Consider the following 18,736-nt stretch of genomic DNA (forward strand, 5'->3'; position numbering starts at 1 on the left):
TTAAAAAATGCCAAAGCAGTTTTATGTTATATTACACACACACAAAAAAAAAAACAACCTTTAAAAATTCTCTTTAAGCATCTCTTGCCCCAATTTTTCATTTGTTTATTTCACATGACTGCTGTGTCCAATCTCTTGTTGAGATTCTTTGACATTACCCCAGAGTTTGCTTCAAAATTTCAATCCATGCTGCTCTTGGAAAGAAAAAACAAACCAGCCCATTCTTTCCCAATTAATATAAATATTGAATACAATTCCAATCAAATACTCTTTTTTATTTATTTATTTTTTGGATCAAGGACAGGGAAAATAGATTATTTTAAATTTCATTAGAAAGATTTAGGTGAATATGCCTAAGAAATTTTTGAAAAGTAGTTGGTAGGGAAAAGATCCTACTTTAATTTGATTTTATTATAAAATCATAATACTAACAATTAAAATAATGTGATCAGAATGGCTGATTCTGAAGCAGGCTTGTGCAGGTGAGTCACCATATGTAGGCATTTATTATATTAAAAAAAGTATTAAAAATCCAATTGTAGCCCTGGCCGGTTGGCTCAGTGGTAGAGCGTCGACCTAGCGTGCAGAAGTCCCGGGTTCGATTCCCGGCCAGGGCACACAGGAGAAGCGCCCATCTGCTTCTCCACCCCTCCCCCTATCCTTCCTCTCTGTCTCTCTCTTCCCCTCCCGCAGCGAGGCTCCATTGGAGCAAAGATGGCCCGGGCGCTGGGGATGGCTCCTTGGACTCTGCCCCAGGCGCTGGAATGGCTCTGGTCGCAACAGAGCGATGCCCCAGAGGGGCAGAGCATCGCCCCCTGGTGGGCAGAGCGTCGCCACTGGTGGGCGTGCCGGGTGGATCCCGGTCGGGCGCATGCGGTAGTCTGTCTGACTGTCTTTCCACGTTTCCAGCTTCAGAAAAATACAAAAAAAAAAAAAAAAAAAAATTCAATTGTAAAGTGATTGATTATCCAATCAATGAAAATTAGAAAGTTACAGAGTTTAAAAAGAAAACCCAGTTTTAACTCATCTCAAGCAGATTGTATATAAAGTTTAAAAAATAACAAAACAGAAAGACTTCCAGAAAACATACAGATGCTAACATTCTGGATGAGTAAAAAGTCTCCTTAAGCATAAAACTCTTGGCAAAATCTTTCACAAAAATTCTTAGGACACCTGATCATATAAAACTTTAAATATTTCTCTCTCAAATGCCATCATAAACAAAATTATAATGCAAAAGAAAGAATGTTTACTAGAAATCTATAGAAACAATATTAATAGCCTTTAGACATAAAGATACCCAACCAATTGAAATCAAACATAGACATCATCTCTTCCTTCAAAACAAAACAAAGCAAAATGGGCAAAGTGCATAAATAAACAACTTAAAGTAAAAAAGCATATGGAAATGGTCAAATAAAATCTATTCATTGGATTCGTTATCTAGAAGATAAAATTAAAACAATAAAAAGCTGGCATTTTTGTCCTGGTTAATTTGGAGAAATTCAAGGAGGTGGGGACCTTTCTGCACAGCTCCTAGAAGGTTCACAGGCTCCAGGACGGACAGCCGTCATCTGACAGGTGCGGCAGCCAATAGCAATGAGTGCTGAATGGAAGAACTTAACTTCCAGAGGTAAGATATTCAAGGAGCTTAAAATATTTACTTATATTTTCTGAATAATTCTACTCCTATAAAAATGTCTCCAGGAATAATCAAATATTCAGATAGAAATATACTTAAAGGAATGCTTACTACAGCATTGGCTATCAGTAAAACAAACGGAGATCGTGAACATGTCTAATAATAGCAGTAAGCTGACATTCATTCACACAAAGACAAGTTAGGTGAGTTCTTAAAAAACGATATTGCTCTTAAAATATTTAATGGTATCAGAATATTAATAATGAGCTGTTACTGGAAACAAGAATGGTATGTGTATATACACATGTATGTATATACTCAAAGTATGAAGCAACTTTCATAAAATACATGTTGTGTATATATTTGAATATACATTCTATATATGTGAATGTATGTATGATATATATATGCAGATACATGAAAAAATAAACACGTTGTTTTACTTCCCTTCTACCCCAAGTCCAGCCAAGCCCTCTGAGGGTTACTCTGACTTTTATAGCAAAATTTCTTTATTCCTGAACCTCACTGTAGAGATAAACATCCAAAAGAAATCAATTTCAACTCATTCAATGTACCTGTACTGAAGCTAGATTTAGCACATAAAAACACAGGATTCCCAGTTCAACTTGAAGTTCAATTAATCATTTTTAGTGTAAATGTATCTCAGATGTTCAATGAGATACTTATACTAAAAAATTGAGTATCTGAGATTCAAATTTAACTGGACATCTATATTTTATATAATACACCTAACAGAGAGCGATTGTTTAAAGAAGAAAAGAGAAAAACTACAAAAAAGAAGGCAATTGGGGTGAAAATAAGGAGAATACCAAGGACCTGGGTTTCAAACCAGTTTGGGGAGGTTGGGGGGCAGGAGAGAGGGAGGGGCCACAGAGGTCTGGGGGGGGGAGGAATGGGGGAGTGGAACCTTGCAGAGACAGACAGAAATGAGCATTTAAAATTCTTTCCCAATCAGTCTTGGAATGTCAGACAGATGTTTCTTTGGAAAGTGACATCACGCTGAACCGGGTCTTAAAATGTCCCTTTTAATATGAATAACCGCAAAGCAGAATGATTGGCAGGGTCAATGCGGACATTCGAAGGGGAAGGCAAGAGGTGACTTTTTTATTCTTTTCTGCATTTTTCTGTACTTACCAGATTTTTTTTTTTTTTTTTTTTTTTTTTTTGCCCTGGGCATGATTTGTTTTGTAAATAAGATAAACATGAAACTTGTTTTTAAAAGCCAACCTCGCACACGCCGCATGTTTCTTGGCATTGGTAGAATGCCCCCAAGTGAGGGTGAGGGGCCTCGCTGGGCATCCTGGGTCAGGAGGCCAAAGCCTCGCTCCCTGCTGGCCCCACCGGAGCCTCCTGTCAGGTCAGCGTCTGACACGCGAGTGTCTGGGGCTGGCAGGCGTGATAAAATGAGGCCACCTAGGGCATGGTCGCTGTAAATCACCCACCCCCGACCCTGCTGAACCCCGGGGTTTTTGTGTGAAGACTGACTACACCCCATTTCAGATTCATGCTGAGGAGGGACTTCCAAAGCTTCCTCCAACCAGACTGAAGGTTACGCCACCTACGCCTGTTTCCCAGTCCAACCCACGGCTGCCTGTCGCACACCTAGCGATCGCTAAGCTCCGCGTTCTCCAACCCTGTCTGTTACCCCACCTACGCCTGTTTCCCAGTCCAACCCACGGCTGCCTGTCGCACACCTAGCGACCGCTAGGCTCCGCGTTCTCCAACCCTGTCTGTTACCCCACCTACGCCTGTTTCCCAGTCCAACCCACGGCTGCCTGTCGCACACCTAGCGACCGCTAGGCTCCGCGTTCTCCAACCCTGTCTGTTACCCCACCTACGCCTGTTTCCCAGTCCAACCCACGGCTGCCTGTCGCACACCTAGCGACCCCTGGGCTCCGCGTTCTCCTACCCTGTCTGGCAGAGGGAAAGCAGTGAGTCTGCGGGGTGCCCCAGACCCTGTGCCCGGGGCTGCACCCTCATCCCTTCAATGAACCTTCACAGCATCACGTGGAGCAACTGTTAGGATGATCAGTTCACAGTTGGGCTCAGTTACTGACCCCAAGTCAGCCAGCTAATAGGTTCTGGAGATGGGACTCAAATCCCGCCTTGATCGGACCAACCATGGCAGCAAGCCCTGATTTCACTGCTGTGGTAGGTTCCCAGCAAGTAGTTTTGGAAGAAAATCAAAGCACCCAGAGAAGCCAGGGACTTCTGCAAGGCCACCACCCTCATGCAGCCTATAGGTACATTTGGTTTACCATGTGCGGTGTCTTTAAATGATTTAAGGTCGATTTTTTTTTTCTTAAACATTTGGAGATATTGCATCATAAGCCAGATTTCTGGTAATAATTGGTAAGAAACCTCCAGCTCTTGCAATCTCGTTGCGTTCCCTGGTTTCCTGACGGCTTGTCTGTGGTCTTCCTGTACAGTCCCCGCCTAGAACCTGTGGGTATTGGTGACAACTTTTTCATGCCTACTCATGGTTTTATTTTCATTTTCATTTCATTCTCTCCCTACTTGATGCACTCTACCCAGGGTCCTTTATAACCCGTTATCTTCTGCAACTGGTCAAACCTTTCCCTCCTCTGAAACTTTCCCTGGCTCCATGCTATAAAGTATTCCCATTTTCCTGCATCCTCGTAGCTCCCGGTATGAACCCTTGTGACAATTATCAAGGGCCTACTGTGTGACAGTCACTCCTAAACAACTCAGTCCTCATCGGGCTCTAAAAGATCAAGGGTAGAGTCACATTCAGGACAGCCTCACCCCTGGCCCCAGGGGTCTCCCACCAGACACACTGCCCACCAACCACACTGTCATGCCCTGCAATTGCTTCAGTCTATGAGCAGGTCTGGGCTTCCGGGAGACAAACACCCGCCTGAGCACCATGAGGCCCCTCTGTCGAGGTGTCCCGGTATTTGGTACTGCCCTTGGTGCATGGTGGACACTCCCTGAGTGCTTATGCATTGAAAGGAAGAACAAATAAAAGGAGGGTGAGAGGGATGGGACGTTGGTGTGAGCCACCCCGAGGGCCTGACTCCAGCAGCAGCCTGCCCTTGTAGCCATTGGGTGAACTTGTAGCCCTTGGAGTGGTGTGCGGTGCTTGACAGCCACTCTCTTCCTAAACCACAGTCACCTTGCTGCATGGAGGTCCCAACATGGTCACTAAGTCCATTCAGATCTGCTTGTCCCTGAGCCAGGTCTTTGGACAAAGACATAAAATAAGTCATTATTGGGTAGAAACTGTCCCCTAACAGATTAGACACTGGAGTCTTGGAAAATCATTCAGGGCAAACCCACCTTTTTCTCCTGAAAACATAACATTAGCCTTAATTTAAGTCACGGAGCCGGGGTTGGGGAGGAAAGGGCAGTCCTTTCAGGAAATCTGAGTGACGATTGTTTAATCCCATTTAGGGACATTTTGAGCAATGGCTTCTAGATAATGAGAGATTTAAAATTCTTTGGTCAGTCTCTAGAGAAAGGCTTTTTACCGGGGAAAGAATGAGTAATTCAATGCAGATGATCTTGCCGCACATAAGCTTTGATTGGTGATTTGTTGGACATGGATAACAATTTTTGCAACCAATCTATTAACAACTTAAACTGGAGCTTGATTTCCCTGTTCTCTACACAGCATCTCAGGAACACGCGTCATAACTGCGGGATCAATAACGACTCCTTGCTACAGTATCTGAGGTAAGCGAACATGACTACTATATTTTTATTTATTGAATATCGTGTCAACAAATTCTCATTTCAAGTATAATAAAACAAGTTCCACTCAATGTCAAGGTTGTTTACCCACACAAAGGGGGACGCAATGTATGTCACTTTTTTTAAAAAAAAATTGTGCTAACGTTCTTTATTTAAAATAATCCCTGTTTGATCCACACTGCCAAGTAAAAACCACTCTGCATTGAATCTGTCAGCTGTCGAATCCCATCACGGCTCGTACAAGGCATGGCAGCTTCCGGAAGGAAAGCACCCGTGGGTTCTGCCCGTTGACTGAGCGGAGCATGAGGTTGGTTGAGCCAAGGCGTTAATGTAAACATGGACACTAGAGAAGGGATATGGCAAGGAAAGCAGTAGCTAAATTTACCAGTTGACGAGAAAACGTAGCTGCGGAATTATTTCCAACCGATGTTCTCACACACAGCGGGAAAAGCCTGAAAAATGAAACTTTAGTCATTAGAACCTGACAGCTTCCAGTCATAATATGCTGACATGTGTAGCACGAATTAAAAGGTTCTACCAGCAGAATGAACATTAATTTTTTTTTTCTCCAGCAAATCATTAATGCTGGCTCTGTAAGTCACAGCACAGCAGATCACCGGACACTTATAAATGACATAATACAACTTTCTGAGGCTTTCTGTGCCTTCTTAAATAGATTCCACTTACGGACGCTCATTACTGGCTGAACGGAAACACATTCTGCAAAGCCAAGAGGGCTATTCGGCATGAAAAGAAGTTTCCAGGGGCTCCGTGGAGGGGCTCGGATCATTGGGGTCCTGCTGTGTGTTGCTTCCCTAAGGTGATTTTGAGTTTTAATTGGTTTGTCTTTTCAGGGAGGTATCACAGAACCCCCCCCCCATTCACTCAGCATCGACAAATATTTATTGAGTGTACTGTGTGCCAGATATTGTCCCATCTACAGGAACACAGAGAAGATCAAGGCAAGGGTCTCTCAGCCCTCTGACTCCCCCTGGAGGTGGGGGACAGACACACAAACGAGTCAACACTTGGCCCTGCCAGAGCAGGTCGGGGAGAACTGAAGGCCAGGTAGCCCCGCCGGGGGATGCCAAGTCTGCATGAGCAAAGGCTCTGGGGTCAGCTGGCCTGGAACAAGTCCCAACAACTGCAATGAGAAGTTCTGTGGCCCTGGACAAGGAATGTGCCTGTATCTTCCCTTCCTCCTCCGGGGAATGGAGCTGCACTGCTCACCGTGCTTCCCGCTTAGGGCTGTAGTCTGAACTAAACAGGGGGTCGTATTCTCTTTCCAGCAGAAAGTGGGTTCTCAGAAAAACAGTAGGTGTTTGCCAGGGTGATGGTGGAAGATGGCCTGACACCATGACCAAAGCTCCCAGGGCAGGACGGATGGTCCTGCCGCGTCCAACAGGCGGAGCATGGAGCTGAAGTAGACTATTGAGCCTTAAAATCTAATGGAATTCCACAGGCTGGTGACCCATTTCTTCTTTCTGATCCGTCCCATTCAGAACGGGCATGCCTGTCCCCAGCCTGTCCCATGATCGTGTTAGAGAAACGTACGTGATTCCACAGGCTCATGTGGATAGAGAGGAGTTTTGCCTCAGGCTGACCTATCACTTGATGCTCAACCATCCTGATTTAGATGAGAGTTTTGATAATTAGATGAGAGTTTGGATTTAACAGTTGGTGCCGGAATAGGTTAAGATTTTAGAACTTCGGGGATGGAATAAACGTGTTTTGCTCACGGGAAAAACATAAATTTAGGGGGAGGGCACAGGGCGAAGTGTTATGGGATGAATTCTTTCCTTGCAAGATTTGTATGTTCAAGTCCTAATTGCCAGCACCTCGGCATGTTCCTGCATTTGGAAAAGGGGTCTTTAAAGAGGTAGGTAAGTTAAAATGAGGTCATTAGGGTGGGGCCTATTCCAATAGGACTAGTTTCTTTATAGAAGCTGAGAAGAGGAGACCAACAGCTCTCGAGGACAGACGATGGGGAGACACAGGGAGGAGATGGTCATTTACCAGCCAAGGCGAGAGATCCTCAGAAGCCAACCCTGACCTTGGACTTTTGGCCTCCAGAGCGGTGAGAAAACACATTCCTGTTCCTTCAGTTGTCCCGTCTGCAGTGCTGTGCTCTGGCGACCTTAGCAAGCTACCTGACAGGCAAGGCTTGCAGGTGCTTCTGCCGGGCCCCTCGGGTGCAGAATCCTGTTTCTCACCACCCAGTGCAACCGTCCCGGGAAGGCAGAGAAGAGCAGAGATGAGGCTCCCACCTGCTCTGTGCTCACGTCTGATTATTCACCAAGTGACCCTGGGTTGCTCCCTGCGGCCTTCTGGGTCTCATATTCCTCACTTGAAAATAAAAGTGTTGGACAGGATCACCCACCGCTACCAAGTCTTCCCACAGTGGCTTTCTGTGAAATCGATCCAATAAAGTTCTGCCTCTTACCCTTCCTTCCCCAGCCCCGGGGGTTGGGTAAGGAAGAAAATAACAGATTAGCAAGAAAAGTGTGGTTTCTGTGCGTCAAGAATTCCCAGTCTGGATTCGGGGGTGGAGTGAGGTGTGGGGCGGGGGGGGGGGAGGGAGAAAAGAAGATAAAGATGAAGCTAGCGATCACAAATTGGCATCCTGAAGCAGCCAATGCTTGGCCAAGACAGGATTTTACACATCTGGAAATTCTCATAAACCTACACAATTCTAGCTTAAAAAAAAAAATCAGAAGTCAAAGACCTGCCACATGGACACACATTGCATAAGGCACCACTTTGGGCTCCCCGCAGTGGGGAGATCATGTTCCCAGCACACCCCCGAGATGAGAACGTGGAGGTGAGCGAAACTTTGGGGATCCTTGAAGTGGCATTTGACCAAAAGCCCCTGGAGAGTTTGGGAACCCACAAGTAGCAGGAAGAGAGAGCGGGGGAGCAAGAAGATCAATGTCGGGGAGTGTTAGTCACGAGACAGGAAGGCTGGGAGAGGGGTGCAGGTACGCCGGTGCCGCTTTAAGTCGTTTAATTTGCATTCTCGCTTTCCGTCTCCACCACCACCAAGCCCGGAGAGGCAGGTTAAGTCATTTATAGGGTGATTAATTTTCTTCCAAGGGATGTAGGCCTATTCCCAAAGGGCTCGCGTAATTTAAAACTAGCACAATTCGAGATTAATTCTCTGGAGGAGGAAATGTAAAGTAAGGTTTGCATTATTTTGAAAACTGTGCATAAACTAAGACTATTAATACACTATATATCACAACTTCAGATTTGCAGAAAACACCACCACACTCTGTACATTTTCTGCACCTGATTAGCGGGTCCAAAGAAACTATCTATTGTGAAGGGGACCTGGAGCCAATATGCTCGAAGCCAGACCACCTGAACCAGAGCTCCTCACACCCCGGTCATGTCTTTACCAAGGCAATCTTGAAGAGCACATCTCCCCTGACAGGTGAGTGCTTTCTGAAGATTGCTTACCTGTGATGGGACAGGACAACGTCGTGGCCAAAACTTTCATCTTTGACTTCAAACAGACATAGGTTCAAGTCCTGGTTCTGTTATAATGTTCCAGGCAAATATTTCCACCTCTTTAGTTCTCAGGATCCTTGGCTTATCATTAAAAAAAATACATAAAATGGTAAAAATAATAATAACACCCAATTCAGAGGGGTGTCTTCAGAGTTAAACGAGACACAGCAGATCAAGGACATATTTTGTGCCCTTTGCTCATGTCATCATTTAGTTTAGATATCCCACGATCTCTTCTTCTCCTCTGGTCGACCATGTTAAGATTTCAGTTTACAGGCAAACAACTGGGATGTTAGCTAAGAGACTAATTCAGGTTTTGTAACTAGTAAGACGACAGGAAAGGAAAGGAACCCAGGTCTTGTGGATGCTCAGCCTATGTGCACATGTTTCACCCCAACTCTCTTGCCTTGGGTAACACACGGAACCTACTGTGCAGTGGAATGAGTCTGAACCGTGGAGCAGATTGGGCCTCTCTGGCCACCGTACTTTCTCCGGAAGCTGCTACCGGTAGGACTGGTCCACACACACGTGCTTTGTGTATGCTGCGGGCTTTTCTATAACGCCACGATTTCATGCACAGTCAGAACAACACATCGTTGCTTCTTTGAGGCTTATAAAAATAACTGCGGCCCAGCCTGGCCTCTGTCGCTGATAGTTTATCACATTGCACCTGCTTTTGTTAATAATGCAGCTTACATGCGTCAGGCGAATTCTACAAAAGTTAGGGAGCCTGTTAGACTTCAAGTTGAGAAGTGACATGCATAGATGTGACTAAGATATTTACCAATTTTTCAAATCCCACATGGAGGCCGATCTCGTGGCCATGAGGGGAGAGAGGAGGGTGCTGGGAGTGGGAAGATAGGATGCCATCCAGTTGGAGAGACCCAGGGTTAGAGACCCTGGTCTCCCTGCCACTGCCTGCTGCTCACACATCCTCTGAGTCCATCTCCACGGCTTCAGGTCCCTGCCCCTCGCTGCTGCCAGACCAACACCAAAGGCATTTTATCATTCAGTTTCTTGAACAATACTATAAATTTCTTTAGATGGGGGACTACCATGGAATCTTAATTTATTCATTTCATCATTTGTTCAACAAACAGAATATAGCTAATATATGCTGGATGTTTTGAAGGAGATGGCAAAAAAAAAAAAAAAAAGATAAGGTATATTTTGCCCATAAGGAGTTGCGGAGTCATCTTTCTCTGAATGCGCCTTTTGGCTGTTCTTGAATTCCGAATGTGTCTGGAACTACCTGAAACTTTTGGAGATGGTCCATAACCTGGGGGCCATTAATGAAATGTGGCAGGTTCTAACAAGAAGACCTGGTGTGCAGTCTATTGGCCAACACTGGTTAGTAGTTGAGCGTCCCACGCCTTCTATACATTGCACGTCCGTGGGGTGTCCGAGTGTCCCCTGGTTAAGGCTTCGGTGCATACATGCACTTCCGGCATTTATCCACTCACTGTGAAACCCTACGGGACTTTTATTAGCAGGCTTTCAAAAATGTTATCTAACGTTTTTGAATGCCTGCTAATTACCAGGCCCGGCTCAATCAATACTAGCCTGTTTAAATCCTCATGACAACCCAGTGACGGACACTGTTATTATTCCTATTTTTGCAGGTGGGGAAGCTGAAGACAGGCAGGTTTAATAATGTGCTAAATGATAATTAACCACAAAGGGCAGTGAGATAGCTCATTCATTCATTAAAGAAACATTTAGTGAGGTCTCCCCACAGGGATACAGAGGACGATGGACACAGAGTAGCATTTATAGGAGGACTAAGCCATACTCCCTGCCTTTAAGGACGTCCCAGTCTAGGGGAGAGATAGACCTAAAGTAATATTAGGTGACAGGTCTTGGCCAAAAAAAAAAAAAAAAAAAAATGGCAGGTGGCTGGGACCCTCCACATTAATGGGAAAGATTGGTAAACACAGCTGTATGAGACTTGACAGACAGAAGCGTCTGAGGTCAGCCTAAGAAACATGGCTATAGAAACTGGAGAGGCAGCCGGTGGGATAGGGGTGCTCCCAGCCAGAGGTAACAGCTCCTGCACAGGTGTGGGTTTCTGAGAGGAGTTCCTCCCCTTCCCCAGTGTGCTCTCCACACATCCTCCCCCGCTGAAACCTTCCCTAGCTTCCAGCACTTCTAGAGGAAGCACCAAAATTTTCACTCTCAAATCCCAGGGTGTCTGGATCCTGTTTCTTTCAGCTGTGTCTTGACCACTTTCCAAATTTCCCTCTCAACCCCAGCCTCCCTGAGCTTCCGTCAGCTCCGGAGCCATCCCGATCCATCCCAGAACTCAGTGGTGGTCACCAAACGCGTTGATTAACACACTCATGGCTGCGAGTCAGCGGGACAGACCCACTCAAGCTGCAGGTCTGGGGTTTGGCTGAGAGGCTCTGCTCCATCCTCTGGGGCTAGCGCACTACTCAAGGTGTGTCCCTCTCAAGGTGTGTCCCTCTCAGGGTGTGTGCCTCTCAGGGAGTGTCCCTCTCAGGGTGATAACAGGGGCATGGGTGCTAAGTTCCTCTGAGGAAGCACACTTTGATACTTTGCTCATGTCATGCCCACTAATATCTCACTGGGCAAGACAAGTCACGTGGCCAAGTCCAAGTCAGCGAGATGAAAAGCAAACTGCCATCCAGAGCAGGAACGTGAAGTAGATATTTACTGACAGGCAATGCAAACTATGGTGTCAACACCATACCATGTCAGGACTTGGAACACAGAGTCATACTGCTTACTGTCAGCTACCTTCCAGAGGAAAGAAGAGGACGCAGAAGAATTTCTTCATGGCCAGAAAATAACTCAAAATCAGGTGAGTTTGAAACTATGATATTGTTCTCAATAGGAAGGTCCATGGGGAGTTGGTGTTCCTTACCATGCAGATTGAGAATCAAAGTTCCCAACATTTCCCAAGATTAATTAGAGTAATAATACCCCTAACTACCCATGATCAAGCACCTATTATGTGTTTCCCCAAAATTATTTCCACCCTGTCAACCACCTTCTAAAATGGACATCATTTGATTGATGAGGAATCTGATCCTATGAAGAGTTAGCTAGTATCTTTAAAGACATTCAGAGACTGAAAGAAAGAGCGAGAATTTAGACCCACGCATGTCATGGTAGACCGCCTTTTAAGATGGTTCTGATGATCCCCATCTCCTAGTGCTGACTCTGTGCAATACCCAGTCCCTGAGTGTGGGCTGGACTCATGGACTCAAGGCTCATGAATAAAGATACAGCAGAAGCAATACCACTTCAAGGTTTGGTTATAAGACCAGGGCTTCTGTCTTGTGTTTTCTCTCTCTCCCTTTCTCTCTCTCTCTCTCTCTCTCTCTCTCTCCCCCATACTGAAAGAAGCAAAGAGGCACTGTGAGTAGGAGAGACCCCCTGGAAGAGGAACTTATGTCTCTGACCAACAGCCGGTGAGAGTAGGAGTCTTTCAGTTTGCCAGCCTGTGAGGAACTGAATCTCACCCACAGCCATGTGAGTGTGGGACAAGATTCTCCACAGTCCAATCTGGAAGTTCCAGGAGACCCAGCCAACACCTGGACTTCAGCACTGCGAGAGACACTGAATCAGAGGTGCCAGCTAAGCCCCGCTGAGCTCCCGAACCAGAGGCGCTGTCAGATCATCAGTGTGTATCGTTTCAAGCTGCAGAGCTGGGGAATAATTTGTTACACGGCAATAGCTAACCAATTCATAACTCTAAATCTAAACCCCGTGCCCACAACCCCCACTGCCCACTGCTCCACAGAGCTTTTCATGTCCCCCAGGCCTGAGGCACCCACCCCTGACCTAAAACAATCAGGTGACTCACCAAATGTGTATTGGAGTTTGAGGTGAGGAAAAACAGAAGCACGGACATCTCGGGGCAGCTCCTGTGAGCGAAATCATTAGTAAAGTGTACTACCTGCCAGGGTGTGCATTCAATGTTTTCATAAAAGGATTGTTATTTAAAACAGTTGTTACAGGAAAGTGAATGTTGCCTCAGTTTGAAAGTTCCCCGAGGTGCCCAGCTTATTAGGAGAAACCCTAGTGAAGACGTGTGCTTGACAAAGACACTCGTTCACCTGTTCACATTATACGTGAGCACCACGGGGTGCCACGCGCAGGCAGAGATCCCTGGCTATGTTTTCAAATCACACTTTGGGACCTGTACCTAAACAGACGAAGAGGAAATGGAAGTGGGTGGCCTCAGGCACACAGGGCCTTGCGGCTGGGTCCTCAGAGAGGGAAAGCATCAGAACAGGCCAGAGGCGGGAAGGACGAGGAAGAAGATTTTCTTTCCAATCAATTCAGTTGCCAATTTATTCAGCAGATACTTATGGAACAACCTCCGTCCCTATTGGGGAGGTCGCAAAGGATACAAAACAAGACGCCATCAATATAAAAACATGTAAGTGCAGCCTTTAGAGACTGTGTAATTGACCGGTTATGGGGGGCTGATCAGAAAAGTTACTAAAGGTTAGCACGGTCTTTCCAAAGATCAGTGGATGGCTTCCTAGTGGAAGTCTCGCTCAACAGCCAAGGCGAGATTAGGCCCCTGCATAAAGTCACCATATCTAGAATCATCCAAACAAGGACGTTTTTCAGCATGAAAGATGAAACTATGGATAATTAAGCTTGAACAGCAGGATGAGCTGTTGGAACTGGAATCACCCTCGCCCTGGACGGCAAGCGGCAGCTCGCGAGCCACATGCGGCTCTCTGGCCCCTGGAGTTTGGCTCTTCCACAAAATACCACGTGCAGGCACTACCTCGATAAGGAATGTACCTACCTATATAGTTTAAGTTTAAAAAATTTGGCTCTCCAAAGAAATGTCAATCGTTGTACTGTTGATATTTGGCTCTGCTGACTAATGAGTTTGCCAACCACTGTAGGGGAAACCAGGATAATAATATCTTAGCTTTAAAGAACTGCTAGGGGTTACACAGGGCTTCTTAGTGGAGCGGATGACATGCGGGACTGTTCTTACCAGAAATTATCAATTGCAAGTTATTGCATAAGTTAATACAATCATGTAAGTGTGAAGATAATAGTGCTCATGATAGCACATGCTATAGTACAGGGGTCCCCAAACTTTTTACACAGGGGGCCAGTTCACTGTCCCTCAGACCATTGGAGGGCCAGACTATAAAAAAAACTATGAACAAATCCCTATGCACACTGCACAGATCTTATTTTAAAGTAAAAAAAACCAAAATGGGAACAAATACAATATTTAAAATAAAGAACAAGTAAATTTAAATCAACCAACTGACCAGTATTTCAATGGGAACTATGCTCCTCTCACTGACCACCAATGAAAGAGGTGCCCCTTCCGGAAGTGCGATGGGGGCCGGATAAATGGCCTCAGGGGGTCACATGTGACCCGCGGGCCGTAGTTTGGGGACCCCTGCTATAGTACATGTGTTGATGAAAGAGAGAGGTTGGTTTGCCAAGAATAAGCCTAACTTTTAGAAAATCAAATTCCATTCAAGACTACTGGAATTAGTGAAATCTCTTAAAATGGCTGACTTTGATTTGGGTGTTGGTTGACCTCTGAGATGAGCCCGGGTCTCTCAGAGACTGACGAGGGACTACGGGACTATGGTGTGTGCAAAGGCCAGAGGCGTGGATGCTGATCCTGAGCCCCCAGTCCACCATTCAGGTTCAGAACCTCAGTCTCCTCGATGGTAGAAAAGCAATGTGAGCTCCTTCCTCTCCAGGCCGTGAGCTGTTTAAGGAGCGTTTTCATTCTACACACAGTCCCGGGCACCCAGGAGCACACAACACGTTCCCGCTTGTTCTCTCTCTTCAGGGGTCTGAAAGCACCAACGGTGTGAAAATGCCCTGAGACCACCTTGGTTCCTGTCCAAATTAACAGCAGCCTCCTTTACAAACAAAAGAAGGACTTCTACAGAGAAAACACAAAATGACCAGAGACACCGCCCCGCTCCAGGAGGAGAAGAGTGTCAGCTGACTAGTCTTAGAAACACGTCAAGGTTTCTGAAGCCATGAACCGACAACGATTTGCATATTTTCACCAATGAATAAAGAACCAAACAGATTTTTAAAAAAAGAAAAGAAAGAAATTTGGATAATTTGACCATTTGAACAACCAAGTTGAACCGATTTTAATGGCATTTTAAGCCTTAGAAAATAAGACTTCTTAATTCAAATGCTGATAGACCCTTACTAGAGCAAGACATCCGTGGACACAGTAATAGCTTTAAGAGGGAGAGTAAAACACCTATTTCCATTTTGAGTGCCAGCCTATTCCCTAAACACCGTCGCTTCTGAATCAGATAAAAGGCCGAGAGAGAGCCGGGGCCTGACTGACAGGTGCCGCCGTGGCAGGAGGATGAACCGGGATCAATCTCGAAAGCCACTGTGAGTGATTGTTCCCATTTAAAAATCAAATGTTGTTATGAGTGAATTATACTTACTGACTGGTGAGGCCTTCTCCACTTTATACTTGCAGACACTGTGCTGCTGGGCTGGGTGCACTGAGTATCGGCCAGGGGTTCCCAACCAGGGAGCCACGGAGCAACAAACTCACTGTGTGTCCACTGGTTGTCTAGCACCAAGCAGGCATGAGTAAATATTGCTTGCTTGACGACAAAATGGGAAGAAGGCAATAGGACCATCAGTGAGGGAGGGAAGGGAGAAAGGACAGAGGAGGGAAGACACAGTCCCGGAACCAGGTTCAGGGTTGTGAAGACAGCCCGCCAGATGGTCTGGTTCACACACCTCCAAGTGCCCCGAGCCACTCACGGGTTAGAGATGGACGTGTCCCGGTTTCCAAATGACCACACTTCAGTCTCATCGAACATCTCCGTTCCGAGGGTCCCTGACTGCTTCTTTCCCGTGAGGCTTTGCTGCTCTGAGTCTGAATGTGTGGTGCAGGACATCGTTAATGGGGAAGGGGTCTTCATATTTGGGTGAAGGCAATGGCCAAGTCCAGCCCCTTCCGTCCCAGCCACAGTCCTATCCCACAGCCACCACCTTCCGCCAAGGTGATGGCAAAGCTTCCCTACCGGCCCCTGGCCCCACCCCCTTCCATTCATTCCCGCCAACCCCAGAGCCTTCCATGTAGAGCACACATTGAATGCTGACACCTCCTGTGTAAAGCCCCACTTTCTGCTTCTTTTGTGCTACCTCCTGTGCCCGCAGGGAGACCAAACCCCTAGGACTCAGCTTTCCAGAGGCTCATTCACAGCTTGGAAAATGGAGTCCCAGGGCGGTGACGTGTGGAACACAAAGTCTCCAGGAAGAGGAGAAGGGGCTGAGTGGGCACTGGGGTCCAGGAAGAGGAGAAGGGGCTGAGTGGGCACTGGGTCCAGGAAGAGGAGAAGGGGCTGAGTGGGCACTGGGGTCCAGGAAGAGGAGAAGGGGCTGAGTGGGCACTGGGGTCCAGGAAGAGGAGAAGGGGCTGAGTGGGCACTGGGGTCCAGGAAGAGGAGAAGGGGCTGAGTGGGCACTGGGTCCAGGAAGAGGAGAAGGGGCTAACGGGCACGGGGGTCCGGGAAGAGGAGAAGGGGCTGAGTGGGCACGGGGGTCCAGGAAGAGGAGAAGGGGCTGAGCGGGCACTGGGGTCCAGGAAGAGGAGAAGGGGCTGAGTGGGCACGGGGGTTCAGGAAGAGGAGAAGGGGCTGAGCGGGCACTGGGGTCCAGGAAGAGGAGAAGGGGCTGAGTGGGCACGGGGGTTCAGGAAGAGGAGAAGGGGCTGAGCGGGCACTGGGGTCCAGGAAGAGGAGAAGGGGCTGAGTGGGCACTGGGGTCCAGGAAGAGGAGAAGGGGCTGAGTGGGCACTGGGTCCAGGAAGAGGAGAAGGGGCTGAGTGGGCACAGGGGTCCAGGAAGAGGAGAAGGGGCTGAGTGGGCACTGGGGTCCAGGAAGAGGAGAAGGGGCTGAGTGGGCACTGGGGTCCAGGAAGAGGAGAAGGGGCTAATGGGCACGGGGGTCCGGGAAGAGGAGAAGGGGCTGAGCGGGCACGGGGGTTCGGGAAGAGGAGAAGGGGCTGAGTGGGCACGGGGGTCCAGGAAGAGGAGAAGGGGCTGAGTGGGCACTGGGTCTAGGAAGAGGAGAAGGGGCTGAGCGGGCACTGGGGTCCAGGAAGAGGAGAAGGGGCTGAGCGGGCACTGGGGTCCAGGAAGACAAGAAGGGGCTCAGCGGGCACTGGGGTCCAGGAAGAGGAGAAGGGGCTCAGCGGGCACTGGGGTCCAGGAAGAGGAGAAGGGGCTCAGCGGGCACTGGGGTCCAGGAAGAGGAGAAGGGGCTCAGCGGGCACTGGGGTCCAGGAAGAGGAGAAGGGGCTGAGTGGGCACTGGGTCTAGGAAGAGGAGAAGGGGCTGAGCGGGCACTGGGGTCCAGGAAGACGAGAAGGGGCTGAGCAGGCACTGGGGTCCAGGAAGACAAGAAGGGGCTCAGCGGGCACTGGGGTCCAGGAAGAGGAGAAGGGGCTGAGCGGGCACTGGGGTCCAGGAAGAGGAGAAGGGGCTGAGCGGGCACTGGGGTCCAGGAAGAGGAGAAGGGGCTGAGCGGGCACTGGGGTCCAGGAAGAGGAGAAGGGGCTGAGCGGGCACTGGGGTCCAGGAAGAGGAGAAGGGGCTGAGCGGGCACTGGGGTCCAGGAAGAGGAGAAGGGGCTGAGCGGGCACTGGGTCCAGGAAGAGGAGAAGGGGCTGAGCGGGCACTGGGGTCCAGGAAGAGGAGAAGGGGCTGAGCGGGCACTGGGGTCCAGGAAGAGGAGAAGGGGCTGAGCGGGCACTGGGGTCCAGGAAGAGGAGAAGGGGCTGAGCGGGCACTGGGGTCCAGGAAGAGGAGAAGGGGCTGAGCGGGCACGGGGGTCCAGGAAGAGGAGAAGGGGCTGAGCGGGCACTGGGGTCCAGGAAGAGGAGAAGGGGCTGAGCGGGCACTGGGGTCCAGGAAGAGGAGAAGGGGCTGACGGGCACTGGGGTCCAGGAAGAGGAGAAGGGGCTGAGCGGGCACTGGGGTCCAGGAAGAGGAGAAGGGGCTAACGGGCACGGGGGTCCGGGAAGAGGAGAAGGGGCTGAGTGGGCACTGGGGTCCAGGAAGAGGAGAAGGGGCTGAGTGGGCACTGGGGTCCATGAAGAGGAGAAGGGGCTGAGTGGGCACTGGGGTCCAGGAAGAGGAGAAGGGGCTAACGGGCACGGGGGTCCGGGAAGAGGAGAAGGGGCTGAGTGGGCACGGGGGTCCAGGAAGAGGAGAAGGGGCTGAGCGGGCACTGGGGTCCAGGAAGAGGAGAAGGGGCTGAGTGGGCACGGGGGTCCAGGAAGAGGAGAAGGGGCTGAGTGGGCACTGGGTCCAGGAAGAGGAGAAGGGGCTGAGTGGGCACTGGGTCCAGGAAGAGGAGAAGGGGCTGAGTGGGCACTGGGGTCCAGGAAGAGGAGAAGGGGCTGAGTGGGCACTGGGGTCCAGGAAGAGGAGAAGGGGCTGAGTGGGCACTGGGGTCCAGGAAGAGGAGAAGGGGCTAACGGGCACGGGGGTCCGGGAAGAGGAGAAGGGGCTGAGCGGGCACGGGGGTTCGGGAAGAGGAGAAGGGGCTGAGCGGGCACTGGGGTCCAGGAAGAGGAGAAGGGGCTGAGTGGGCACGGGGGTCCAGGAAGAGGAGAAGGGGCTGAGTGGGCACTGGGTCTAGGAAGAGGAGAAGGGGCTGAGCGGGCACTGGGGTCCAGGAAGAGGAGAAGGGGCTGAGCGGGCACTGGGGTCCAGGAAGACAAGAAGGGGCTCAGCGGGCACTGGGGTCCAGGAAGAGGAGAAGGGGCTCAGCGGGCACTGGGGTCCAGGAAGAGGAGAAGGGGCTGAGCGGGCACTGGGGTCCAGGAAGAGGAGA

Source organism: Saccopteryx bilineata, chromosome 4 (assembly GCF_036850765.1).
Source record: "Saccopteryx bilineata isolate mSacBil1 chromosome 4, mSacBil1_pri_phased_curated, whole genome shotgun sequence".
NCBI classification, from domain to species: Eukaryota; Metazoa; Chordata; class Mammalia; order Chiroptera; family Emballonuridae; genus Saccopteryx; species Saccopteryx bilineata.